At 38.9% G+C, this 10,929-nt stretch overlaps 1 protein-coding gene across 1 annotated transcript in view; it reads right to left on the reverse strand.

Moving 5' to 3' along the window:
* LOC146507673 (melanocortin receptor 5-like) overlaps nt 1-10,061 on the reverse strand; it is a 32,030-nt gene extending 21,969 nt beyond the window's left edge. The window contains exon 1 of the mRNA XM_085178418.1: nt 9,514-10,061. The gene's annotated coding sequence lies outside the window, so the exon portion shown is untranslated. The remainder of the gene's footprint in view (nt 1-9,513) is intronic.
* Between the last annotated feature and the right edge of the window lie 868 nt (nt 10,062-10,929).

The raw sequence follows: 10,929 nt of genomic DNA on the forward strand, positions 1-10,929 counted from the left end.
TCAGTTTCCTGTTCTTAGCTAATAGGAGTGCTAACAGCTAAGTCAGCTACTGGCACAAATATGCTTCCTGGTTTGGCATGTTGTCCGTTATGTGATGCTCTTCTTCATACCATGGTTGTAAGAAGTGCGTATTTGAGTTACTGTTTCTTTCCTGTCAGCTCAGTTTGTAAATTCCATTTGAGAATTGCCGTTCACTGTGAACCCTAGAGATGGATGTCCAGGAAAATCTCAGCAGGTACCTGCAACCATGGCACATTTAATTTCACAGTAAATCTTTATTCTGATGCTCATTTGGAACTTCAGCAGTTCATCTCGAAGATATATACAGTTGCTCCGATGTTATGTTTGAATTAACAAACAGTTCAATATGTGTACCTAACAAATAGTTGGTGAATCTTTTAATGGCAACCTGAAAAATAAGGCAAAGACAGAAGTGTCAAAATCTGCAGTTCCTTGATTGGCCATTGGAGGCGGGCTCTAAATCCAAATGTCTAAAAAGGATCACAGTGTTCGAGGTTTTATTTAAAAACATGTTCATTCAGGGCTTAAAATTAGGCATGCTGCTGCTTTGACTCATGTTGGGAAAACATGTGACCTGCTGGGCCTTACCTAGACTAACTCAAATCACTGAAACGAAGCGCTGCATCGTAATTGTGGTGTAGTGCTGATGACTTTTGTAGAATCTTATTGATTCAATTCAATTCAATTCAATTTCTTTATTGTCCCACAAGGGGAAATTAGTTTAGCAGCAGGATAAAAAAAATAAACAGAACAATACTATAAAATAATAATAACAATAATAATGATAGAAAGTTCAAGGACAATTATTTGCCATTAAGGAGACAAGACGCAGTAGGGATAAAAGAGACCTGGAGTCTTTTAGTCCTCCTCAGAGAATTATCTGATAAATGATATGGCTTGCTCTCAGTTACTTCGTTAGTCTCTAACTAGCACTAGTGAGCAGTAATATATGAACCTTAACCAAACAGCTTAACAAGAAAGACACTGGAGACAAAGTCATGTACTCTGTACTTTCAGAATCCACATATAAACATGCTCCAGACAGCAGTCACGCCTGCTGCTGCAACCTGACTGGGGAAAACGAGGAGAATGGGCTGACCGAATAACGTCAGGACTTGCAGTTCAGTTTTTCAAGTGGTAATTCAAACGACAGCTATCAGAAGCTGATTATTGATGAGATGCAATAGCTGTGATGGAAAAATATAATTTATGTTGGAATTATTTAGAAAATGTCACAGTAATCAATAAACTATCAGCCACAATGGGTTGACTGCAGAACACAAAGATAAAACTGACCTCAGTACCACAAAGCTTATTTCAGGCATAACCCAAGTGAGTTTCATAAAATGTGAACATGTGCACAATATCCCACCTGTAACTTCTACAACTACAAAAACCTCAACAAAATACTTGAGAAAACTGCCTCAGCTCTCGATGACAGGTGTTTGAGATTCTGTTGATTATCTGCGTCACATCATTTCAGTAGTATTGTGTCTTGCAGCCGTGCTTGTTATGTTGAATTCAGATCTCAACATCGAAGCCCCCTGGAATCATTGCCATGTTCATAAAATCAAGACTTTGCCATGTGACATTTTCTATTTCATGGGGGAAAGAATTAAAAGAAGATTAAATGTGGCCATAAGTGAATATGTATGTTTCGGAAACAAGACTCATGGGCTATGGTAGTTAAAGTGTTATTAAGGAGCCCAATGAAACATCTCAGATATCTTTAGTCTTTAGTACATCAACAGCAGTGAGCCAGCATGAGTGGGACTTGATACTATGTTCTTTTGTTGTCAGCCCAGCTTCTGAAAAAGGAAGCTAATATGGAAATGTCAAAAACTCCATGTCCACTAGTACACACTTCTGGTGGTCTCCAAAAGTGAGCAATCTCTACAGCCCCCCATGTTAAGGTCATAGCGTGGCCTACCTCATGCTTCGACTTCTTAGCAGCAGCCGAGAAACCTAAATGATTTGCAGAGTTTTTGTAAAGAGGAAGAGAAACATCTGACTAAAGTACTAAGTCGTGTTTTGCTGAGGACCAAATTCTTCTTTCATTTAGTAACATGCAAATCAATTCATAAGCTTTATGTACTGTGTTTTTTCCCAGATGTTTGGTTGATATTATGTCTCTCCAGTGTTGGGGAGTAACGGAATACATGTACCACCATTACGTATTTAAAATACAAAATATGAGTAACTGTATTCCATTACAGTTACCGTTTAAAAAGGTGGTATTTAGAATACAGTTACTTTGTTGAAATAAATGGATTACACGGCGGTATTTCCCTGTTTCATATTGTGGCGGGTCAGGACTGTTTGGGTTTTGTTTGACAGCTACGTTCTGTTGTTCCAGGTGGCAGCGTTACGGTTGCCATGGTTACAAGGTGACGCTCTCTCTCTGCGTGTTTCCTGGGTGAGGGAGGCCTTTTTGTTGTTGTTGTGCTAAGCTAATAGGCAGAATGCTACAGGTATAGCTCAAAAGAATGTAGCTTCATGGGCAGTGTAGTCCGTGCTGCAGGGAGAATGGACTCTGCTCCACCCAGAACCAAAAGGCCACATTTGATCAAATCTGGGGTCTTTTTCTGACAAACTTCTCTAACTGTTAATTTAAGGATGACTAACTGACTAACTTTGCTTATTCCATAGCGCTCCAATGTGTGTCTGTGTTAATGAGAATGTGAAGCTCAGTGGTGTCGAAGCTAACTTCTGTGTGGTTTGTAAGGAAAGGGCTTGTTAGTATCAATTGCCCCTCCTGGGTTGTTGTTTGTTTGTTTTCTTTTTTTCTTTACATATGTTCTAACATGAGAAGCTCTGTTTTGTATTCAATGTAACAAATTTTTTGTTTCCCTTTTCTTTTTTTCGTAAACTGTATCCACAATCGCTCAATAAAAATATTTTTGAGTAAAATGAGACTACCATGAAGACTGAGAGACTGTTCATTTCTTTCTAAGAGAATAAACTTACACATTCAGCTGGGGAATCAAAGAAAAAAATGTTTTATGTAAAAAATAAAAAAATCCTTCACTGTATGAATGTTGCATGTTTATAGATGTTTATAGTTTTCTTTTACAAGAACTGGTATTTTATTTTTAAATCTGATTCACACAACAAATTTAACCTGCTGCCTGTTTTATAAAGTGTCATTTTGAATGAAGTCAATAAGACTGGAATCTATTGCCCTGTACTCTTTTTATTGTTAAAGGCAAGTTTTAGATCATTGTACATAATTTCCTTCAGGATTATTAAAGTATTCTCATTCTGATTTTAGTTTGGACTCGCTATAGGACGAGGCGTCACCTCCATCATACAGAAATGCAGGTGCAGGTGTTATGACTACGTGCAAGGCCTCAGTACAGTTTCATCACTCCCCTGCAGTGATATTTTTAGATCACTTCATTTTTACATGACTTCAGTGAGGTTGCTTTTTTAAATTCTCTTTCATAAAAGCAGAAAACAAAACAAACAATCCAGTTTCCTGAATGTCTTCTCCTAGAAGTCACATCACATTAGCAGAGGCACAGAAGAGGCCTCTCAGTATTTCATGAAAACCACAAATTACTTGAAAGTCTAAGAGCGAACATTTTGGGGTTTGCTGATGAGTCAGTGGCACAGGCGAGAGTGACTCATTAATAAGAGAAGAAAAAAGAGAGAAAAACAAAAAGCCCAGAGGAGCTTTCATATAACACCCACAAAAAAATTATCTCATGAAAATGTGTGCAGGTTGCTGGCACCTGTGCAGCCTGCATTAGAGTGTTTAGCTATTATGTTTCCTGCTTATCTGAAGTGACTTGTGTTGCAGTTTGAGGATGCAATGTCTTTACATCTGCACATCAGCAACGTGCAGATGTAAAGATGTAAGCCATTGTGCTGTGTAAACCACACTTTCAGATATCATCAGAGCCCAATTCTGTACCTAAACACCTCGTGCTCTACTACAAGTTGATCCCTCTCTGGCTCTCATTCATAATTTCTGGTGTTGACTCAAAATGTAGCTGTCATTTCTGTGAGCGTGTGTTCACACACTTACAATACCCACATTCGCCTTCAGCTCCTCCGATCGTGGGCTCTCTGTCTTTATCTCTGCCTCTTTGTTCTCCTCATTCGGGCTCTGTATTTCTCTCCTGGCCCATTTTGGTCCCAAACCAACACTCTGTGGTAATAGTGCCAGGGGGAGGTCGGTTATTGATTGGTTGAAAAAGAGTCCTTGGTGCCTTGATTGTGGCATCAAGAGACATCATGAAACGCCTTCGCTGACAGCTAATGATTGTCTGACTTCACAGCCTCACCAAGAATGCACACTATCATCAGTGTTTTGAGTTTTCAGTAATCAACTGATTAGGCAAAAAATTGCTTAATTGTCTTTTCCAATGTAAAAGGATCATAAAATCATGGAAAAACATACAAATTTCCCCATATAGATGATAACATGAGCAAAAATCCATAAATAACCGCAAATGAATGAATATTACAGCTAACACCTCTCAGCCCACACATTCAGATTTATCATTATTGTGAACTGAATGCCAAAAATGAAATACAAGAACAGCTACTAAACTCCTGTATAGTTTGGGTAGAACATTATTTCAGTATTCATCTGGGAGATAACATCAAAATACAAAACAACTGTCTTCAAGTGGCAGCTTATGTACTTTCAGGTACCTAACGTTATCCTTTCAAAGAGCAAGACAACAACAATTATACGCACCGGCACAAATGTAATTAAATCTAATCGCATGCGGTAATGACAGACACCTGCGAATCTCCACCGTTTGCAAAGGTTGCTGGCATTTCATCTTCTCCCAAGACACACGGAGAGGAAAGGCGTGAAAAATAAATAAATAAATAAATAAATAAATAAATATTACCCTGACTTATATGAAGAAATGACCAGAAAGATTATAGCAGTTTGTGCAGCAAACATAAAGTCATAAAAATTGGTGAGATCGACGAGTGCCATATTCACCTTAGCAACCACGAAGATGGGGACACAATTTTCATCATTTGGCATGTTTGTCAAAATGAATCCTCCATGCATGTAACCTTTAAAGATCCACCCATGCTGACTTTTAGAACAGAAAAAATGTAAGTGTCTGAGCATTCAAGGCAGCTAGATTCTTGTGCTTACCGTCACATCCATTTTTCCATATTTCAGTCACATTGGACCAAAGGAACGAATCAACAAGGTCACAGCCTGTTGGTTCATTCCTGTAGGTGTGATTTAGGTGACATAAGAAAGATGATTGCACCTCAATCATTCACTTGGCTGTCAGTGTGTGTGTGTATTTATGTGCATCTTGATATTTCCAGTTTTTCTAACAATGTTTTCAAAAGTCCTTCAAAATAAAAATAATTATTAGTTTCTTTTTATCGGCCAAGTGTATTTGGCTGTGAGTACCTTTAGTACACACATTCTAATGACAAAAGCACAAGGATTCAGCTTTCAGAGCTCCTCATCCTGTAACTGTTTTTCTGTTAGGCGCTCTGTATGTTCGTCTCAGCATCTGCGACGTAGTTCTTGTTTTTCCCTTTTCCAATTTCCAATAATTTGCCAGTTTTTCCTTTTAGAGGGAGTGTTTTGAAAGCTTTTGATTGATGATATTGTGTCAGAATTTTTGAGGTTAGTCTTGTCCAAGGTAAATGGTCGATCAGGTTCGGCTAATTGGGAGTCTCACTCGATACACTTCTGCTTAATGGAGAATTGCTTTTCATTGTTTTACTTTTTTTCATTCTGATTAATTCTGATAATAAGTAAACACCTAAACAAACTCCAGGCCAGCAAATTCATTTTGCACATCAGTATCTAAGCAGCAGTATTCCTATTATATTTCAGTGCTTGGCCTTACATGACACATCCCTGTTTGCTTGGTTTTTGTCCCCGCTGTCAATGCTTTAAAAATGTACTTTATGATCAAGAAAGCAAATGTTTAAAGTGGCTTATTAGCTTGATAGCTCTGACATGACACAGGACAAGCAAAAGCTCAGTGATTTGATCTTGGGAGGAGACACAAATTCCTTTGAGGTTGTGTCAGGAAGGGCATCTGGCATAAAAATGTTCAAATATGTGGAGCTACCTGCTGTGGTGGCCTCGTGTGAATAAGGGAGCAGCCTGAAGAAAGATCATAAGTATGACTCATATGCCATGAAGCAGGAAACCACTGTCCATACCACACAAGCACAATTACAACATCACATAATGTTTTTTACAGATTTAGTTAATGAGCGTTTGGTGCACTTAAAGCTTTACAATGTGGACTTCATTTCATATGCATATATGCGCCGTGCGGGCTGAATTTTAACACACGCCTGGTTTTGTATTTGTCAGTGTTAATAAAGAAACAATCAGTAGAGGTGCATATTTTTCCTCCACACTGTTTTATTGCTGCTCAATGCCTGTCTGGCCTTGCTCAAAAACACAATTATGAGCATGTGAGTAATGCAAATGAAGTTTCATGTTTCCTTTAAGTAAAAATATCAAGAATATGTGCTTTTATTTTCTGTACCTTAATCATTATAAGGTACAGAGTCTTTTCCCTTATGGTACATACAACATGTATATGAACGTGTCATATTTCAGGCTGTCTGATTGCTATTGTTGACTGAAAGGAGCGTCAGGCAGAACACGGGGCTCAGACAGCTCACGGTGAAACAGAGACCAAGTGCCGCCGGCGGAGCTCCTCTCGCTCTGATCCCCGACTAACCGAGCAAAACACTGACAATCTCAATCTGCATCTGATCTCATGATGTGACCGTGTCCAATCGCAGCGGGATGGATGATAGCAAATTCACTATGGTCAGGAGCCTCTTCAAAGGTTTCCATGGCTACATTATCACAAACATACTGTTAGTTTCTTTTTCTTCTTTCCCTCTCAGACAAATCCCCCAAAGTAACAGCACCATCACCATTCAAGTCATAACCTAACCCTGCCTGCCTTGTAACTGCTTGAAGTCTTTTGCTAATTAACTACTTGTGAGCAGCAAAAGAAACACTTAAAAGATTATTTAAATTATGTGTCAAGATAGCTGACGAGAATATCTGTTATACCACATATTAATACTGTTATGACTTTGCATTGTGTCCTTGATACTACACTGTAGACTTTAGCAAAGACTCAACGTACATGAAACCTTTTTATCATGACTGATAGGATCACGCTGAGTCTTTTTGACAGGGGTGCGGCACGGTGAAATACAGAGACAGGCTGCTGAGGAAATTGCTGGGTTACCTCTTCCTCCAGCCTCCAGCTCATTTCTGCCTTTTTTTACATTTTCTTTTCCCAGTGCTTAAAAACCCGTCAGCATCGTGTAAACACTACTAATGGCCACGGCTGAAAAGGACAGTCACAGCATCAAATGAAAGGCATAAAATAATTATTTAATTCCACAAAGTACAGATGTTTCTGATCTTTAGAGAAATGTTTTTGAAAAATCCTTCAAGCACATGAAACTCTGGAAAATAAAAATTTCTATTTACCTATTTACAGCCAACAAGATGCCTATAAATTCTGTTCATTTGTATAATAAAGTCCTCAGTTCTACTGAAAGAGGAACTTATCAGTAACATAATAGCTATATTTGTTGCTATATATTTAAATGAATATAGCAACAGAAGAAATCTGGCAGTGACTATAACACAAAAAAATTATTTCTACAGGTGACTGAAGCTGCACAGTAACTATATAGAGATATAGACCATTGGACTATATTTGCTTACAGCTGGGAAATGTTTTACAGACTATTTGGTTATGGCTAATAATTCCTAACAAACTAACGCACTTTATCACATTAATGCATGAATCCCCTCTATTGGCAGACAGCAGACGTGAGACTTCTAACGAAACCTTGACGTGAACGGCCCATCACAATCTTTGATGGATAAGTAATTTAAATGAATTAAATTCTGTAAATCATCAAACTGAATCACTCAGCCCTGCCTGAAAGCCGATTCCTATCTGTGTCTTCGTACAAGTAATAACCACGCGGCTATTTGCCAGCGTGTTCTGTCAAAGCCAGCGGAGGCTTTTGAGTCTCTAGCTACACGAGCTTCAACGCAGTTACTCGTCATAGAGTCACAGATGCCAAAGAAACCCATGTAGAAGAGATGAACGGGGCATAATGCAAACCAAATAATAGTTGTGCACGGAGGCGTGTTTTTGTTCCCCCAGCAGGAGATGTATTTATCAGAAGCTGCAGCTGGGTCAGTCAATGAAAAGGCAGCTCGTTGTCTCACACAGAGAGACGCTCGCTGCTGCTGCTTTGCCCTTGTGGTGACTAAGCTCAGTGAGAAAATCATATTTCTTCCAGACAGTTATTACAGTGACAATTAGAGCAAAGAAATCAGGACATCTCTTTCAAAATGAAGGTGGAAATCTGTCATGTTTTCTTAATTTTAATGAATCAGCTTTTACTGAATGTTGCTTTTTTTCTGCTCTAATTAAGTGACACACAAGGCTGACATAACACACGCATAAACTGCCAGCAGCTGGGCAGCAGCATGCTGAAATGAAACTTCCTTACAGCTTTTCCTGGCAGCGAGTTATGTGACACTGTGATCAATGCATGGATGCAGGAACTTAAGCGTTGCAGCAATTGAACATCTGGCAGTGTGCCATTGGACTAAGCAGCATCTGGCTCTGTGTTTCCATAGGAAGTAGCTCCAGCAGCATAAAGAGAGACCTTATCTGACTCAGGCTCTAACACTGGTGTAAAATCAATGCTGCACATTTCATTTCCTGCACAAACCATAACAAAAGCAAAAGAAATCGATGCATATTACCACTCAGCTTCAGTTCAAAACAGACAAAGTTAATGCAGGATAAAATTCCTGCCAGCTTCTTTCATGACTGAGTGCAGGTGTCGCTGCACAGCTTTGAGGCAGAAGCTTATGTGACAACTTTGCTGTACAGTGTGTTGACTGGGCTGCAGAGTTTAAAATCAGCAAAGTGTGTACTAGGGGGCTGCAGACTTGCTGATGATGTACAAGTTTAGAATATAATGCAGTGCGATTTATGGATTTGGATGAAGCTGCTGGTAGTTGAATCAAGTCTGACAATAAAGAAATAAACAAATAAATCTTGTCCAAATATGACGTTTATCATGCTGCTGCAACATCTACACTGATTTTCAGTAGATTCACTTCACTTTGTAACACAGATTTCACACAAATATCATACAGATATCTGAGAGGATAACAACAACAATAATAATAATAATAATAACAATAATAATAATAATAATAATAATAATAATAATAATAATAACAACAACAACAACAACAACAACAACAACAATAATAATAATAATAATAATAATAATAATAATAATAAAGTAGTGACAGTGATAAAATCATAGGTTCTGGTCATCCCGTAATATCATCTACTTATGTATCTGCGTTGGCTTTGATAAAAGAGATAATTAAAACACAGGATGCCTTTTGAGCTGTGCTGGAAATACATAAAGAGTGGGGCAGACAGAGATTCAAAAATGACTCACCTCTAGCGTTATCTGTGATTCAAATCTTTTCCACCTCAGATGGACTGGATGGTGTCTCTGTGGAGCATCGGATCGGCAGGTTTACGCAACGTGAGAGTGGAGATGCTGAGCTGTAAGGGAGAGAGAGAGGGAGCGGGTGAGAGAGAATAAGAGAAGGAGAAGAAGAGAGAGAGGGAGAGAGAGGAGGGATAAGGAACTCCCTCTTTAGCTCTGACAGTGTTGACACGACACGCAGCCACTTTCAGCGATTTCCAGCCTGCTCTCGCTCACAGCGGGCTGGTGGCAGCGGCAGCCAGCAGCACTGAGCTTCCCACATGCTGATGAAGATTGTGTATGTGAGAAGCTCCATCTTTCAGCGCTTACTGTAGATGTGACTCGATGTAGACCAGCAGTGCTGTGATAATAAAATGAAGTTGATATTTCAATGCAACTTCTGAATGATTTTCAGTGCTGTTGTTGGGTTACACTTCAAGTCAATGCAAGTGCATACTGTATCCTTCTGGAAGGGGGTTTAGAGTCCAAATCAGTGCACATACACCTCCTCTCTACTGTAGGAAGAGACCTGCACTGCAGCTATGTTACTGAAGCAAAATAAGTAAAAATACTAAATGCATGGCTTTTATTTTTGGACGTTTGATCAGTGTTATTCTGCGATTTGTCTTGAGGTTCAATCTTTTAATCTACTACACATATTGTACAGGTTGTTTTATACTTTAGGATTTTCCATTTTCTGTTATTTTACTGCTTTTCCACTTTAGATTGCAAAAATAGCTGAAAGAAGTGTTGCTACCCATGGAAATGCTTCAAGACATGAAGGCAGCGATAATTACATGGGTTTATATAGAGACGTGATTTGATTGGTACCTCCTACAGAAGCCGTTCTTGTTTGAAAACAAAGAAACTGATCTTCTTTTGAAACAGTACCTACAGATGGAAGCAAGCAGGCCATATGGCACTTTTCAAAAACAAGATCAACAAACTTTTTCAAAAGCCAGTACACAATGTACAAAACTAAAAACCAATACAGAATGTACACATTGAGAAAAGTAACAAAAGAAATAACACGGAGGAATTTTTTTTGCAGTAAAAATATGCATTAAAGGACCTGAGATGGTCAGTCCAGTGGGGTACCTTCACTGAGCTCGCCTGCAGCCCTAACCACAACTCTGATATGGATAAGTGGTTAAGGAATTGGATGTCTGTGGAATGTATTCAAGCTTCTCATGTGATGCCATGCACACATTGCTTGAAACTGCGGTCATGCCGTTTAGGCACAGTGACTGGGGGCTGTCATCCATCCTGACACAAAATACAGATAAGCATCCAAAGTTTAGTACTTTCAGATCTTGTTCTTGTTTTTAATTTGAAGGGTTGTTGTTAACAAAATGAAAGAGATCATGTGGCAAGAATTCAGGG

Source organism: Neolamprologus multifasciatus, chromosome 11 (assembly GCF_963576455.1).
Source record: "Neolamprologus multifasciatus chromosome 11, fNeoMul1.2, whole genome shotgun sequence".
Taxonomy (NCBI): Eukaryota; Metazoa; Chordata; class Actinopteri; order Cichliformes; family Cichlidae; genus Neolamprologus; species Neolamprologus multifasciatus.